The sequence below is a fragment of the Salvelinus fontinalis genome, chromosome 10 (genome assembly GCF_029448725.1).
Source record: "Salvelinus fontinalis isolate EN_2023a chromosome 10, ASM2944872v1, whole genome shotgun sequence".
Classification (NCBI taxonomy): Eukaryota; Metazoa; Chordata; class Actinopteri; order Salmoniformes; family Salmonidae; genus Salvelinus; species Salvelinus fontinalis.
The window spans coordinates 5,492,979-5,510,110 of NC_074674.1; the positions used below are offsets into that span (position 1 = coordinate 5,492,979).

The following is a 17,132-nucleotide window of genomic DNA, read 5'->3' on the forward strand; positions in this document are numbered from 1 at the left end:
AACTGTTTAAATATGAATTAAAAGTCATGCCAACAAGTTTCTTTGTTTTTCCCTCAATAAAGTGGGTATTTTAAAGAAAATTGGTTACATGTTCAAAAAAGATATATCTGTCGCTAAAAAGTCACAACATATGCAGGCAAAATGTTTGTTTTTTTAACACAAAGCCATTTTTTTTTATAAGGGAGACAGTCTCAGATTTTTGATAAAAATGTATCATGTGATTTATCAAACAACTGTTTAAATGATGGACCAAACATAATTGAAAAATAGGTGGTTTATCTTTATTTTTTTTACTAAAAAACAATGAAGTAACAGGAATGAACATTGTGTCACAGGAATGACCACTGAGAAACAGGAATGAGTGCTTGTGAGAATAACTGGATGTCACAGAACTTCCTTCAATTAAACAAAAATAAAACAGAGGTCATTATATTTGGCAAAAAATATCTTAAGTCTAAATATCAACATAAAAGCTGTAACAATTGTGTGTGCATGCTTCTGCATGAGTGTGTGTGCGTGTGTGTGTGTGTGTGTGTGTGTGTGTGTGTGTGTGTGTGTGTGTGTGTGTGTGTGTGTGTGTGTGTGTGTGTGTGTGTGTGTGTGTGTGTGTGTGTGTGTGTGTGTGTGTGTGCGGGGTGGGCGGTGGAAAGAGAGAGAGAGAGAAAGGTGTGAGTATCACTCCTCCCCCTGCAGCATGTGTGTGAGGCTCCTGCCTCTGCACAGTATGGGTTCTCCATATTCCTCAACAAAAGGCAAGAAAGAAAACAAATACAAAAAGCTGAGCATATGAAGCAGATCCTCATATCTCTACATTGACTACCAGTATCTAATATTAACTTGAAATTACTATTTTCTGCATATAAACACAACATTCACTTGCAAACACAACAAAATTGTATTTCATACAGAATTTCAATAAAAAAATGAACAAAAACTTGCCTTTTCTAAGAAACAGTCTAGTTTCTTCGTTGTCAGTTTCCATGTAACGAGCTGTGACTTGCCTCGCTGGTGGGACGGTACACAGGATGTCTTGAAACAGGTACCAAAGGATGTCTTCGCGGGCTGGCCAGCAAAACCTGTTGGCCCCAATACTATTCATACAACAAACCTTGACGTATGTGTTGTTTGTGTCTGTGATGATGCCAGGGTACAGTTGACCGTTGTACTTCAGCGCACACCATTTGCCAACAACCTCAGGACTTTGCCACTGATTTCCTGTGGTCGTGGGAGCCTTCTGTCGATTGAATGTGAAATGCTTTGCATTAAAGCACTAACAGCTCAGATGTTGTCTTGCTGTGAACAAGCAGCCGACGTCACTGTAGGTCAGCTCTCCATGGCCTAGGGTTACTGCCTGATGCATCTTTATCATAGATGGAACTGGTGGCACATCCTTGGGCATCTCTGGCACTGCTCTGTTGACTGCTTCCTCTTCCACAAACAACAACTTGCTTGCTGTATCCATCTTGCTCAACACAGAAAACAGCTCTGAAGCATTAGGGATATCTGTCACCTTGCTGACAAGACCGTCAGCCGTCCTCTTCAGGGCCCTACCACTCCATCCGGGGCACTCTTGCCATGGTTTGCCTCAAAGAAGTTCCACGTTCCAGCAGTGAATCCTCTTCTGAACAGCTCAGTACAAAACATTCAACAGGAAAACATTCCCTCGCTGCTTGTACTGAGTGCAAGGGCCATCACTGTAAAAATGGATAGTGGAGACCTCTGGATGTGCACTCTGCACATAATCAAGCACTGGTGACAAGTGCTGCCAGATTGCTGGTGGGCCCTTCTGTCTGGAGGGGGACACTGTGCAGGAGGACACCAGTCGGGGGGTTGTATGCACATAAAGCACACCTGTGTGCAATGTTGCCTGCTGGTGTGATGCTCTGAAGTGGACCGACTGTATTTCTGTGGCGTACTTACAGAGGTCATTTTCAGAAAAGTCAACATGAATTAAGCATTCATGTGCTTTGAAGCCTTGTTTCAGTGCCCTGTAGTGGGTAAACTGATTCTTGATGTTGTAAGTGTGCATCTTAAACTAGCACAGCATCAGGTTCAGCTGTTCCAGCAGTTGCTCTTGGGTGGTCTGGAACTCTTTTTTTGATGGTGACTTTGAATGTTCTGCCATTGGGGTCATTATTGTGCTCCTTATCCACAGTTGCCCACTGGACATAAGTTACTTCATTCTTATCATTGTATTGGCCAGAGACAGGGCAAGAGAGGTCCTTGCACACCGCATATTCTCCATACATGCACTCTGTGTTGCATGTGACGGATTTTAGAAGTTCATCAGGATTGAAAGTGTTGATTATCTTCAGGTGGTGCAGTTTCTGTATGATAAAACTGAGGTTTTCGTGCAGTTTGCACATGCAAGTCTCCCGGTCACTTAGAGTTGGGTGAACAACCCAAAAGGGGCGCAGTGAGCAGAAGAGGGAGTATGAGATAAACCCATCATGTTCTGCCAAAAACTTCATATGTAGATTTTTCATTGTGTCCAAAAGGAACCTCGTCGGATTTTCTTCTGTGTGAGGGGTCTGCCTCTTCCTAGTCGTTAATCGACTGACATCATCCATGGTGTAAAAATCTCGGACTTTGTTTATGAACCATCTACCACCCTACTGTTTCTCTTCCTTTGGTAGTTTAAGTTAAGTTCTGCATTCTTCGCATTCATCAGCCACCTTTTCTTTGACAACCCAAATGAACTTTGGGAGAGACGTTGCAGCCTATATTTTTTGGAGTTTTCCTGTCACTATCTTAGAGATGAGTTGCCTTTCCCTTTCTCCCCGTGAGTTGCTGTACCTCTGTCGGATGTCCTCCACTAAGGCCTCGTGGAAGAGAAGGGTCTTTTGCATTGTAGAGCGTGGTAGCGGTCTCATTTGTTTGTCAACTTTTGTACATGGAGATGGATTATTCTGTTTCATACGCAGAATGTTTTCCTTATACCTCTCCTTTTTCGGGTTTGTGTCTGTAGCTGCTTTTGTAGCTCTTCAGTTTGTTTCCGGTGCTTTTCTGATGTCTTTCACCTCCTTTTAAGCCCTTCATCCTTTGCCTAAAACACACAAGTTCATCACAATTACAATAGTTGTTAAATTAATAAGTGGCTACAGTCAAATGTTATCTCTATGCCCTATTAACCAGCCATCAATCATTTTATACATAATCCATTTAACACACTAGCACTAACTCTCATCCTGACCTTGAACTGCTTGGCTCTGGATTAACAGTTATGTCTGGTGAAAGATTGGGGCTATCTGGAGGTGTGGTGAGGTGCTTTTGAGGTGCTTTAGGGCTTCTTTCCTGGACTTGATTCGATAGTAAGTCTCCCTCCACTTTTTGTGATGTCTGTGCTTTTCCCTCTTACTAAATGTTAGACTGTTTTCTTCCTGCCTGATGCTATATCCTACCTGTATTTCTGCTGTTCCTTCTTTAAGTATCTGTCTCTCCTTTCTGGGTCGGCATCGCGTCGAGCATGATAGCGCCGCTGCTTTTCTGCAGCACTTAATCGATTTGCTCCCTGTAAGTAATGTGTTCACATTGTAAAACTGAAAACACCATCAGTAATTCAAACTGTAAAACTTAAAATCAAGAGAATAGTATTATAATGAATCAATGTATATACCAGATACACATTTAAAATGGCTATTTTATTCAAACTTCTCACTCCTGTTACTCTTATTTAGTCCTGTTACCCTTCATATAAGTAACAGGACTGAAAGTAACAGGACTGAGTTTTTAGCATAGCATTAGCAAATACATGAAATGTAGCCACATGGCATCAATGTTAATAGCATGAGAACACTTAGCACCTTCAAGTGGTTTCCCAAAACTATCTTTAAAAAAAAGGACTGTACGTTGAGATTGACATTCTCAGTCATACTTACAATATGATAAAAAGAGTGAGAGAACTGACTTTGTCTTCCCATGGCCTTCAGGACTCAAATGATGCTACTTCCTGTTGATCATGTGACTTGTGGAATGCCCCAAAGTTTAGAGGGGGGAATGTGTCAGGGTAACAGGACTGAGTGAAAACACGACTAAAATGTGTATTTTAACTAACATATTATGACTTTCCGCTGAGAAAATGTATTTTGTCTAAATTGGAAAAAGAGTCACACAATAATAAAAAAAAAAAGATTTCTCAATGTTTCTAATCATTATATTTAATGGTGAAGTGTAGTGGGGACGTGCTAAAATCCATTTTTTTCAGTGTTCTATGTAGTTTTTATTAAGGTTGTACATTATGGATATTCAAAATGCAATTAGGACAATGTGCAGGACACTTTGCTTGATAATAGAATGTATTATACAGATACTTTTCATGCATGTAATGTCCTGGGAACGGAAAAGGCACCGATTCGGCGGAATGGCCCTTATATTAATTGAATCAACCATACATTTTTAGAAACGTACCGTTTTTCCCGTGCAAGCCGACATCCCGATGTAGCCACCTTGAGCTATAGTGTAGCCTACGGCTTGTGTATTTCCTGTTATCGCTAAACCTAGAATTTCCGCGTGCCGCTTAGGCCGCCCATTGTGATTCGCTTGTGGGCGTGATGGTAGCATATAGCAGCAGTTCGACTGTGCGTCAATAATTCAGCATAGCAAGTTTGAATGAATGTCTGGTTATTAAATGGGTACATAGTTCAATAGTAATATCCTCTAAAACGTTCTGGTGACAAATTTTGCAGCCCTGTTTCCAATTGGCCACATGGCTAGGAGAACCTATTCAAGTAAGTAAATACATTTCAAAAATGTTTTTAAAAAACAATGTATTATTAGCTAACTAGCTACAGTGCAGGCTAACTCAAATTAACTGCTAGTTGGCTAGCTAGTTAACGTTACCTAGCCAACTTCACATACTGTATAACTAGCTTAGTGAATGAAATATCACCACCTGTATTTATCACTGTAAAAAACAAACTCCAAATGCATTTGTAGGTAGCTAGCTAACTGCCATATAGGAGGGTGAAAGGATAGCAGCCCCAACTGTCAGTGAGAGAGTAGGCTATTCTGGATAGGGCAGGTACTTTTGTGTAGTTCCTGTCCCTAAAAGTGAGGATGGAGATAATATTAACTTAATATTCAGTGCGGTGTAATTTGACTATAATGAAGTCTGTTTCTTGTGAGGTTTTCTATCCTCATATAAAGAGAGCTATGAAAGCCTGTCTACATATGAAGAGGTCCCAATGAAGAGCAGTGGTTCTCAGTCCTGGTCCTGGGGACTCAAAGGGGTGCACATTTTTGTTTTTGCCTTAGCACTGCACAGCTGATTCAAATTATCAACTCATCAAGCTTCAAGTTGTATTTATGTATTCATTTGTGATGCTATCCTTAATATGATCCTGTTATTGTCACATACTACACATGCACATTTTTTTTCTTTTATTTTTACCGTTATTTTACCAGGTAAGTTGACTGAGAACACGTTCTCATTTGCAGCAACGACCTGGGGAATAGTTACAGGGGAGAGGAGGGGGATGAAAGAGCCAATTGTAAAGTGGGGATTATTAGGTGACCATGATGGTTTGAGGGCCAGATTGGGAATTTAGCCAGGACACCGGGGTTAACACCCCTACTCTTACGATAAGTGCCATGGGATCTTTAATGACCTCAGAGAGGCAGGACACCCGTTTAACGTCCCATCCGAAAGACGGCACCCTACACAGGGCAGTGTCCCCAATCACTGCCCTGGGGCATTGGGATATTTTTTAGACCAGAGGAAAGAGTGCCTCCTACTGGCCCTCCAACACCACTTCCAGCAGCATCTGGTCTCCCATCCAGGGCCTGAACAGGACCAACCCTGCTTAACTTCAGAAGCAAGCCAGTAGTGGTATGCAGGGTGGTACGTTGCTGGCCCATGCATCTATCAATCCAATGTTATCATGATTTGTCATCAGGGATATTATACTTTAGTAATCCACAATGACCTGGTGATGTAAAAGTCAAATTATTACATTGTCTTCCATATTCCTACAGATACCTTGTAACTCGAGATTCCTTCAAAACGGTTAACATGTAGGGCACTGCAAGGTTGGGTGACCAGGGCCATCTGGGACTGCCTCCTGGAGGAATTCAGGTTTGTGAAGGCTACCTGTGTTCTGCATAACTTCATGAGGATGGACACGAGGACCAGGAGGGGATCTGTAGCTCGTCAGAGGAGAAGTCTGCAGGATGTTTCAAGGATGGGGTCCAACAACGCAGCAAGAGAGGCAATCCATGTGCAGGAGATCTTCACTTCCTACTTCTTCGAAGAGGGAGTTGTTCCCTGGCAACACCATAGACTACACTATGCACAATCAAAGGCTCTGTAAGAGCCATTCACATTGCAATAAGAGTATTTTTCCATTTACTTAGCTATATCAACTGCAGTTACTCAATTCCCAGTTCTCTCCCTTTAATTTCTACTTCTCAGGTGAGGGTACTGTTTAGGTAAGGGTGTGATGTCTGTTCAAAAACAAGACGAGCTATTTTAAGTCACCCATATTGATTTTTTTTAAATTAGAAACCCTATAACCCACATCTACACACATGTATCAATCTGATTGATGGATTGTGTTGTGCAGTAACCAGGCTCAGGTGTATAACTGTGGCTCCTCCCACCTTCAAAGAATAGGCAAAAGAGCCAACCACGGAGAATAGCAAGACACTTCACTATTTCAATAACTATGCTATATTGTTTGTCCTTGTGTGTTCGTTCATGTTTGTCAGCATAAAGTACTCTGCAGCTACTTATTGTGGTGTGGACACCAGGTGAGGCCACACACAGATTCCTGTTGAACACTGTCGCTTTAACTACCTTAATTTCTCAATAAGTCTCTCCTTCACTTCATCCCTCTCTCCTCTTCTCCTTAAATCCTCTAGGTTATATCGGCTGTGTCGATGAACCCCTCCCGCATTTAAACTGGCTACATAGAGGGCACAGCATGATAAGAGGTGAGAGGTCACTAGGTAAGGTCAACAGGAAGTATTATTAAAGAGATGCTTTACATTGAAATATCAGAGTTAATGATCCAAGGTCAGCTTTGCATTTCACCTCCTGATTATTATGACTAACAATGTTAGAATAAAAAATAAAAACACAAGGCATAAACATGCTCTCTCCATCTGTCTCTACATCTGCAGATGCTTTGATGTGAGAGGATGCCAACCCCCAGTCCCATCATCGCTACCTCACCCGCTTTTAAGATAACCTTTTGGCCGACTAGAGACACTTATGTAATTGTGATGAACTGAGAGAATATGTGGGTTGCACTGTGATTCATTAATCATAGGAGCAGGGAAGACCGCATATGTTCTTACCTCTTTCCCTTTGTCTTTTACACCTCTCGCCACCTTTCTTCCTCTGTTTTTATAATGCATAACAGATGTGCATTGAAGTACAGATTGAACTTGTATTGGTAATGAACTGCTTTCAATAAAGTGTTTCACATTCTCTACTGGTTGAAATTAAGTCTCTCATTTGATGAAATACTACACCTATCCTGTGTTTATCAGATCAATGCAGATGAAGGGCATTAGATATTGAGATGAACCGGTTTTAGAGTAATTACATGATGCATAGGAAGTGTAGTGTACTGTTTTGTAAATTATATTTCTGTATGTATATATGAATTACAAATCAGTCTAACTAGTTAAATCTAGTTTCTAGTCTATTAGTTACAATGTGTAACCATTGATGTCCCAGGACCAAGATTGGTGAACACTGTTGTGTATAATTGTAATACATACATGCAGACACAGCATAATACAAAGACTGGAATGTGATACTCCTGCTATTGGATAATCTCAAGAGATTCATACCTGAACTGCACCTTTATTTGCCATGGTAGAGTACATGACCAGTGAATATATTAAATGTACGGGCTACAATGTGGGGATCTCATGCATGGTAATACCTGCATGTATATACAACTTGCATCCTTGGCACAAAGTTATATATTTTACTCAACCCATAGGCTTCATTTATGTCATTCAGACTGTTTTGAAGTTGATACAACTAGCTATGAAGGGCTCTAGAGTGACGCAGTGGTCTAAGACACTGCAAGAGGCGTCACTGCAGAACCTGGTTCGAATCCAGGCTGCATCCCATCTTGATTGGGCGGCCCACAATTGGCCCAGCGTCGGCCGAGGTAGTCCCTCATAGTCAATACAATACTTTTGGTAACAGACTTGCCTAGTTAAAAAAAATTATGATCGCTAGATTCTGAACTAATATGTATACCAAACGTTTGGGTCCATACACAGTTCGGCTAGATGCCTAGCTACAAATCCATAGGCATTCAGGTATTTTTATCCTCCACTGCACAATAAGCAAGAACATAGCTATCTACGTTATTTCAACTATCTGCATTGCATGGCAAATATCAGCAAGGCAAGCTTACAAAATTGTACATTCAATTTGCAGTAAATGCTTTAGCTAGCTAGATTCTTTACATCCACTGTTTCACAAGACGACAGCCTGGGTTGCTGGTTGTTTCAGGAGTCCCTAAAACATTAAACAACCAGAATTACAATTTCATACTCATGTCACAACACCCATAAAGCTAGCCAGCTAGCTTGCTAAATCGCGATTTTCGTAAATTAAGGTTATGATTTTTTTTTAAAATGCATACTCGTGTGTCTCTACATTATATATTCATGTCAACTGTACATTGTTTTTGCATGATTCGTTACTACGTTATAATCACTTACATTTGCTTCTATCATAGGATTTTTGTCAGCCATCTTTGTTGAAGAAAGTCTCCAGCCTTGGATCGCATAGCGTCAAATTCGTCATGGGAACCACTCCATATGATTGGTCATCACCCAGCGGTCGCCGTTGAAAAAAGTAAAACTTTTTCACCGCCTCCTACGCCACCTTCGTACCGCCCAAAGGTCGCCGATTAAAATGAATGGGAATTATTTTTTTGTTGTTAAAGAGTTGATAACGTATTGTCGAAAGCACATAGGCAATATTATTTACTGTGTCGATAGGGGAGTAGGCTAGTGTACAATAATAACGTAATTTGATGTGCTAGTATTATTTATTTAATGGATTAATTAAATTGTAAATTAAAATATACACGTGATGCTATAGTATACACTACCCATCAAAAGTTTGGACACACCTTCTCATTCCAGGGTTTTTCTTAATTTTTACTATTTTCTACATTGTAGAATAATAGTGAAGACATCAAAACTATGAAATAGCACATATGGAATCATGTAGTAACCAAAAATGTGTTAAACAAATCATAATATATTTATATTTTAGATTCTTCAAAGTAGCCACCCTTTTGCCTTGACAGCTTTGCACCCGCTTGGCATTCTCTCAACCAGCTTCATGAGGTAGTCACCTGCAATGCATTTCAATTAACAGGTGTGCCTTGTAAAAAGTTATTTTGTGGAATTCCTTTCCTTCTTAATGTGTTTGAGCAAATCAGTTGTGTTGTGAAAAGGTAGGATTGGTATACAGAAGATAGCCCTGTTTGGTAAAAGACCAAGTCCATATTATGGCAAGAACAGCTCAAATAAGTCAAGAGAAACGACAGTCTATCATTACTTTAAGACATGAAGGTCAGTCATTTTGAAAAATGTTGTGCAATCAAGCGCTATGACCATCAAGCACTATGATGAAACTGTCTCTCATGAGGACTGCCACAGGAAAGGAAGACCCAGAGTTACCTCTGTTGCAGAGGATAAGTTTATTAGAGTGAACTGCACCTTAGATTGCAGCCCAAATAAATGCTTCACATAGTTCAAGTAACAGACACATCTCAACATCAACTGTTCAGAGGAGACGGCGTGAATCAGGTCTCCATGGTCAAATTGCTGCAAAGAAACCACTACTAAAGGACGGCAATAATAATAAGAGACTTGCTTGGGCCAAGAAACATGAGCAATAGACATTAGACCATTGGAAATCTCTCCCTTGGTCTAACGAATCCAAATGTGAGATTTTTAGTTCCAACCGCCATGTCTTTGTGAGACGCAGAATAGGTGAATGGATGATCTCCGCATTGTGTGGTTCCCACCGTGAAGCATGGAGGAGGAGGTGTGATGGTGTGGGGGTGCTTTGCTGGGGACACTGTCTGTGATTTACTTAGAATTCAAGGCACACTGAACTAGCATGGCTACCACAGCATTCTGCAGCGATATGCCATCCCATCTGCAGCGATATGCCATCCCATCTGGTTTGCACTTAGTGGGACTGTCATTTGTTTTTAAAAAGGACAATGACCCAATACACCTCCACGCTGTGTAAGGGCTATTTGACCAAGAAGGAGAGTGATGGAGTGCTGCATCAGAAGACCTGGCCTCCACAATCACCGGACATCAACCCAATTGAGATGGTTTGGCATGAGTTGGACCGCAGAGTAAAGGAAATGTAGCCAACAAGTGCTCAGCATATGTAGGAACTCCTTCAAGACAGTTGGAAAAGCATTCCAGGTGAAGGTGGTTGCCAACTAAACACCCCACTCTGACCATTTTACTCGTCCTAGCAGAGCTTTTTAGGCTGTTTTCATGTTATCCAAAGCGTTGGTGACTGTAATTGTGCTGCTGGCAACAACTGAATTGCGCTTTTTTTGCCTACGTTTACTGACACCGGCCAGATTCAATGGGTGTTGAGCGTTTGTAAATTTTTCAGTTATTCTGCACTCTGGCACACTCAGACGAGAGTGCTTTGAAATCGGAGAACATAGACAGAATGAATTTACGATCGCACCCGAAATGGTTACTTGCATAGTGGAGTCTTTTGTTAAGACATGTAGCTAGCTAGCTAGGTAAACAGTGAACCATAATCCCAACTCATGGCGTTACTAGCCTGCATTAATCTGCAGGTAGCTAACCAACCAGGTTCAATGTTAGCTAATTAACATTAGCCTATAGCTAGCCAAGCAAATAGCTCTGAGATACGAATAATAAGATCATACACATTACGTTAGCTAGCGAGCCAGCCAGCTAACGTTAGCTAGCTAAGTAAACAATGAATCATAATCCCAACTCATGGCGTTACTAGCCTGCATGAATCTGCAGGTAGCTAACCAACCAGGTTCAATGTCAAGTAGCTAACATTAGGCTATGGCTAGCCAAGCAAATGGCTCTTTCTGCAAATGGCTCTTTCTCATTTTGATCAAAAAATAAAGTTACGTTCAAACGGCTCTCCTTTGAAATAGTGACCCGTGACGTACCCCTAGTTTCCTGAAACGGGTCATAAATAGCTAATCCTAGCTACCAATGTTCTAGCATTCATTTATTCAGGCAAGCAGATCAGAGATGTCAAGGTGATACCCAAGCATATGCCATGTGTATATGTGACACACGAATATGTATGCTCGTATTTTCTATGTTTTATTTTGTTTGTTATTTTATGGAGCCATCCCTTGTATCATTTTCTAAGCCTCACAGGTATTTACATTGAATGTATGTATATGATTATTGCTGCTAGGGAGAGCTGTGATGTCAATGGAGTGTGTTAGTGAGATCTTGGAGGTTTCTTCTTCAATCTTGGAGAATGCATTCTACTGAAAACTAACGTTTTTCCGTCTCATCATTATACCCTATCAATTCAGGTATGTAATGTGCAAAAGTGCAATATGACTCAAAATATTGAGGTAACATGGTTAACTACATAGTCCATGAGTTTGGTGATGTTTGAAGGCAATTGAAGGGAGTTTTAAGAGTGAAAAACTGGTTGGTATTTTCCCCATTGTAAGTAATGAAGGTTGACTAGGTTGCTAATGGTTTACAAGTAAGAGAAGGGATTAAGATGGCGTCCAAACTTTCTGTACTTTTTAAACAACGCTTTAGATCCAATTGGTTTTATTTTCTATGAACAAAGGCTCAGTTAATTTGAGGTAAAATATGTAAATATGTGATGTCACGATAAAATGTGTTAGTGTTAATATTTGTACAAAAATAGCATTTAACAGTTCTCTAGCCTGATGCTAACCACATTTAGCTTGGCAAAACGCTAGTTATGTCACGACTTCCGCCGAAGTCGGTGTCTCTCCTTGTTCGGCGGTTGACGTCACCGACCTTCTAGCCATCGCTGATCCATTTTTCATTTTCCTTTGGTTTTGTCTTGTCTTCCTTCACACCTGGTTCCAATCTCATCAATTACATGTTGTGTATTTAACCCTCTGTTTCCCTTCATGTCCTTGTCGGTGATTGTTTGATTGTATGTTATGTGCAAGTTATGTTCTGGTGTGCGGCAGGTTTTGTACCCACTTTTATTATTTTGGTTTTCAGAGTTTTGTGAGCACTTATTAAACGACTCCGTTTATACCAAGTTCGTTCTCCTGCGCCTGACTTCCCTGCCACCAGCACGCACCCATTACAAGTTAGCTCTAGGCTAGTTGGTTTCAATCAATGTTAGCGTACATGTTAGCGGTTAATAATGTAATGGTTGTAGCCTTGTTTCTCATAGGCCTCCAGTCATTTTATATTTTTTTCAAAATTGACACAGTGAGTTTTATATATAATGTGAATGTGTAGATGTATGGTGACGTCGATGTGGATGGGGGGGTGCTCCCTCTGCTGTTTCCTGAAGTCCACGACCATCTACTTTGTTTTGTTGATGTTGAGTGAGAGGTTATTTTCCTGGCACCACACGCCCAGAGCCCTCACTTCCTCCATGTAGGCTGTCTCGTCATTGTCTACTACTGTTCTGTCATCTGCAAACTTGATGATTGACTTGGAGGTGTGCTTAGCCATGCAGTCTTGAGTGAACAGGGAGTACAGGATGGGGCAGAGCACACACCCTTGTGGGGCCCTAGTGTTGAGGATCAGCGAAGTGGAGATATTTCCTACCTTCACCACCTGGGGGCAGCCCGTCAGGAAGTTCAGGACCCAGTGGCACAGGGCGGGGTTCAGACCCAGGGCCTCAAGCTTAATGATGAGTTTGGAGGGTACTATGGTGTTGAATGCTGAGATATAGTCAATGAACAGCATTCTTACATAGGCATTCCTCTTGTCCAGATGGGATAGAGTAGTTTGCAGTGTGATGGCGATTGCATCGTCAGTCGATCTATTGGAGGCTGTAAGAAAATTGAAGTGGGTCTAGGGTGACAGATAAGGTAGAGGTGATATGATCCTTGACTAGTCTTTCAAAGCACTTCATGATGACAGAAGTGAGTGCTACGGGGCGATAGTCATTTAGTTCAGTTACCTTTGCACAGGAACAATGGTGGCCATCTTGAAGCATTTGGGGACAGCTGACTGGGATAGGAAGAGATTGAATATTCAGTACACCAGCCAGCTGGTCTGCGCATGCTCTGAGGACGTGGCTAGGGATGCCTTCTGTGCAGCCTTGCAGCCTTGCGAGGGTTAACACGCTTAAAATGTCTTACTCGGTGGCACTGTGTTAGTCTCAAAGCGGGCAGAGAAAGTGTTTAGCTTGTCTGAAAGCAAGACCTCAGTGTCCTCGACGTGGCTTGTTTTCCTTATGTAGTCTGGTTTGTCTGGTTAGACTACAAAAGCAGTTAGTCCGTTTTCTAGTTAGGGTAGGTTTTAATAGTCACAGCGGGTACAATATCTATACAGTTCCTGATAAACTCAGTCACCGTATCATTATATATGTCAATATTATTCTCGGAAGCTACCCGGAACATATCCCAGTCTGCGTAATCAAAACAGTCTTAAAGCGTGGATTCCGGTTGGTCAGACCAGCATTGAATAGTCCTTAGCATGGGTACTACCTGTTTGAGTTTCTGCCTATAGGAAGGGAGGAGGAAAATGGAGTTGTGGTCAGATTTGCCGAAAGGAGGGCGGGGGAGAGCCTTGTAGGCATCCCGGATGCAGTTTGCATAAAGTTTCCAGTTTGCATAAAGCCCAGTGAAGTTCTTTGAGGTCCGTCGTGGTATCAGCTTGAGGAGGGATATACACGGCCGTGACTATAGAGCTTTTTATGTCTCTATTTTGGTTTGGTCAGGGTGTGATTTGGGTGGGCATTCTATGTTCCTTTATCTATGATTTGTATTTCTGTGTGTTTGGCCGGGTGTGGTTCTCAATCAGAGGCAGCTGTCTATCGTTGTCTCTGATTGAGAACCATACTTAGGTTGCCTTTTCCCACCTGTATTTGTGGATAGTTGTCTATGTGTAGTCCCATGTCAGCACTAGTTGTTTATAGCTTCACGTTTGTTTTGTTGTTTTGTTAGATTGTTTTTTTTTTTTTTTCACCTTTATTTAACCAGGTAGGCTAGTTGAGAACAAGTTCTCATTTGCAACTGCGACCTGGCCAAGATAAAGCATAGCAGTGTGAACAGACAACAACACAGAGTTACACATGGAGTAAACAATAAACAAGTCAATAACATGGTAGAAAAAAAGAGAATCTATATACAATGTGTGCAAAAGGCATGAGGTAGGCAATAAATCGAATAATTACAATTTAGCAGATTAACACTGGAGTGATAAATCATCAGATGATCATGTGCAAGAAGAGATACTGGTGTGCAAAAGAGCAGAAAAGTAAATAAATAAAAGCAGTATGGGGGGTGAGGTAGGTAAATTGGGTGGGTAGTTTACAGATGGACTATGTACAGCTGCAGCGATCGGTTAGCTGCTCGGATAGCAGATTTTTAAAGTTGTTGAGGGAGATAAAAGTCTCCAACTTCAGAGATTTTTGCAATTCGTTCCAGTCGCAGGCAGCAGAGAACTGGAAGGAAAGGCGTCCAAATGAGGTTTTGGCTTTAGGGATGATCAGTGAGATACACCTGCTGGAGCGCGTGCTACGGGTGTAGCCATCGTGACCAGTGAACTGAGATAAGGCGGCACTTTACCTAGCATAGCCTTGTAGATGACCTGGAGCTAGTGGGTCTGACGACGAACATGTAGCGAGGGCCAGCGGACTAGGGCATACAGGTCGCAGTGGTGGGTCGTATAAGGTGCTTTAGTAACAAAACGGATGGCACTGTGATAAACTGCATCCAGTTTGCTGAGTAGAGTATTGGAAGCTATTTTGTAGATGACATCGCCGAAGTCGAGGATCGGTAGGATAGTCAGTTTTGCTAGGGTAAGTTTGGCGGCGTGAGTGAAGGAGGCTTTGTTGCGGAATAGAAAGCCGACTCTAGATTTGATTTTGGATTGGAGATGTTTGATATGAGTCTGGAAAGAGAGTTTGCAGTCTAGCCAGACACCTAGGTACTTATAGATGTCCACATATTCTAGGTCGGAACCGTCCAGGGTGGTGATGCTAGTCGGGCGTGTGGGTGCAGGCAGCGAACGGTTGAAAAGCATGCATTTGGTTTTACTAGCGTTTAAGAGCAGTTGGAGGCCACGGAAGGAGTGTTGTATGGCATTGAAGCTCGTTTGGAGGTTAGATAGCACAGTGTCCAAGGAAGGGCCGGAAGTATACAGAATGGTGTCGTCTGCGTAGAGGTGGATCAGGGAATCGCCCGCAGCAAGAGCAACATCATTGATGTATACAGAGAAAAGAGTCGGCCCGAGAATTGAACCCTGTGGTACCCCCATAGAGACTGCCAGAGGACCGGACAACATGCCCTCCGATTTGACACACTGAACTCTGTCTGCAAAGTAGTTGGTGAACCAGGCAAGGCAGTCATTAGAAAAACCGAGGCTATTGAGTCTGCCGATAAGAATATGGTGATTGACAGAGTCGAAAGCCTTGGCCAGGTCGATGAAGACGGCTGCACAGTAATGTCTTTTATCGATGGCGGTTATGATATCGTTTAGTACCTTGAGCGTGGCTGAGGTGCACCCGTGACCAGCTCGGAAACCGGATTGCACAGCGGAGAAGGTACGGTGGGATTCGAGATGGTCAGTGATCTGTTTGTTGACTTGGCTTTCGAAGACCTTAGATAGGCAGGGCAGGATGGATATAGGTCTGTAACAGTTTGGGTCCAGGGTGTCTCCCTCTTTGAAGAGGGGGATGACCGCGGCAGCTTTCCAATCCTTGGGGATCTCAGATGATACGAAGGAGAGGTTGAACAGGCTGGTAATAGGGGTGCGACAATGGCGGCGGACAGTTTCAGAAATAGGGGGTCCAGATTGTCAAGCCCAGCTGATTTGTATGGGTCCAGGTTTTCCAGCTCTTTCAGAACATCTGTTATCTGGATATGGGTAAAGGAGAAGCTGGGGAGGCTTAGGCGAGTAGCAGCGGGGGGGGCGGGGCTGTTGGCCAAGGTTGGAGTCGCCAGGAGGAAGGCATGGCCAGCCATTGAGAAATGTTTGTTGAAGTTTTCGATTATCACGGACTTATCAGTGGTGACCGTGTTACCTAGCCTCAGTGCAGTGGGCAGCTGGGAGGAGGTGCTCTTGTTTTCCATGGACTTTACAGTATCCCAGAACTTTTTGGAGTTAGAGCTACAGGATGCAAATTTCTGCTTGAAAAAGCTGGCCTTTGCTTTCCTGACTGACTGCGTGTATTGGTTCCTGACTTCCCTGAACAGTTGCATATCGCGGGGGCTCTTCGATGCTATTGCAGTTCACCACAGGATGTTTTTGTGCTGGTCGAGGGCAGTCAGGTCTGGAGTGAACCAAGGGCTATATCTGTTCTTGGTTCTGCATTTTTTGAACGGAGCATGCTTGTCTAATATGGTGAGGAAGTAACTTTTAAAGAATGACCAGGCATCCTCAACTGACGGGATGAGGTCAATATCCTTCCAGGGTACCCGGGCCAGGTCGATTAGAAAGGCCTGCTCGCAGAAGTGTTTTAGGGAGCGTTTGACAGTGATGGGGGGTGGTCGTTTGACCGCGGACCCGTGGCGGATACAGGCAATGAGGCAGTGATCGCTGAGATCTTGATTGAAGACAGCAGAGGTGTATTTGGAGGGCAAGTTGGTCAGGATAATGTCTATTAGGGTGCCCATGTTTACGGATTTAGGGTTGTACCTGGTGGGTTCCTTGATGATTTGTGTGAGATTGAGGGCATCAAGCTTAGATTGTAGGACTGCCGGGGTGTTAAGCATATCCCAGTTTAGGTCACCTAACAGAACAAACTCTGAAGCTAGATGGGGAGCGATCAATTCACAGATGGTGTCCAGGGCACAGCTGGGAGCTGAGGGGGGTCGGTAGCAGGCGGCAACAGTGAGAGACTTATTTCTGGAGAGATTAATTTTTAAAATTAGAAGTTCGAACTGTTTGGGCATAGACCTGGAAAGTATGACAGAACTTTGCAGGCTATCTCTGCAGTA

General features: G+C 42.6%; 3 long non-coding RNA genes across 4 annotated transcripts; 1 reads left to right on the top strand and 2 right to left on the bottom strand.

Moving 5' to 3' along the window:
- Window positions 1-259: 259 nt before the first annotated feature.
- Window positions 260-4,052, bottom strand: LOC129863475 (uncharacterized). The gene is made up of 3 exons (XR_008760968.1): window positions 3,879-4,052; window positions 3,402-3,511; window positions 260-3,046 (listed from the first exon to the last, which is right to left on the bottom strand). It is a non-coding gene; the product is annotated as an uncharacterized LOC129863475 (long non-coding RNA).
- Window positions 4,053-4,224: 172 nt separating this feature from the next.
- On the top strand, window positions 4,225-7,433 carry LOC129863473 (uncharacterized). 2 transcript variants are annotated; one of them, XR_008760965.1, is made up of 2 exons: window positions 4,225-6,945; window positions 7,120-7,433. It is a non-coding gene; the product is annotated as an uncharacterized LOC129863473 (long non-coding RNA). The 2 variants fall into 2 exon arrangements; XR_008760966.1 differs by having other exon boundaries at window positions 4,312-6,930.
- A 357-nt stretch (window positions 7,434-7,790) lies between these two features.
- LOC129863474 (uncharacterized) lies at window positions 7,791-8,796 on the bottom strand. The gene is made up of 2 exons (XR_008760967.1): window positions 8,689-8,796; window positions 7,791-8,482 (listed from the first exon to the last, which is right to left on the bottom strand). It is a non-coding gene; the product is annotated as an uncharacterized LOC129863474 (long non-coding RNA).
- Between the last annotated feature and the right edge of the window lie 8,336 nt (window positions 8,797-17,132).